Source organism: Berghia stephanieae, chromosome 4 (assembly GCF_034508935.2).
Source record: "Berghia stephanieae isolate SIO BIC M18660-M18661 chromosome 4, UCSD_Bste_1.3, whole genome shotgun sequence".
Classification (NCBI taxonomy): Eukaryota; Metazoa; Mollusca; class Gastropoda; order Nudibranchia; family Aeolidiidae; genus Berghia; species Berghia stephanieae.
The window spans coordinates 52627203-52627759 of NC_088363.1; positions in this window are offsets into that span (position 1 = coordinate 52627203).

The following is a 557-nucleotide window of genomic DNA, read 5'->3' on the forward strand; positions in this document are numbered from 1 at the left end:
TAATAATAATAATAATAATAATAATAATAATAATAATAATAATAATAATAAATAATAATAATAATAATAATAATAATAATAATAATAATAATAATAATAATAATAATAATATAATAATAAAAATAATAATAATAATAAGAGGCAAGATGGCGGCTTCTTGGGCATATACTCAGAAGAGATGAAAATATACCAACTAATAAAGCCATGAATACTTTTTTTCATCCCATCTGGACACAAGAAATATCAAGGTAGACCACCCACGTCAATTTATATTGTACTCAACAGAGACCTAAAACGCCTTCAAAATAACAAAGAATTAAAATCAAATGAAGACCTGATGAACTTAGCATCCACAGCAAAAGACCGTGAACTATGGAAGGAACTGACACAGGTGATTAGAGAGGAACGAGGCGTCCCGATCGGATGATTAGGAAGCGAAAGGCCTTTGAGTCAGTAAGTCAGTCAATAATAATAATAATAATAATAATAATAATAATAATAATAATAATAATAATAATAATATATGGCATGTATATCACGCATTTCCATCACTGTGT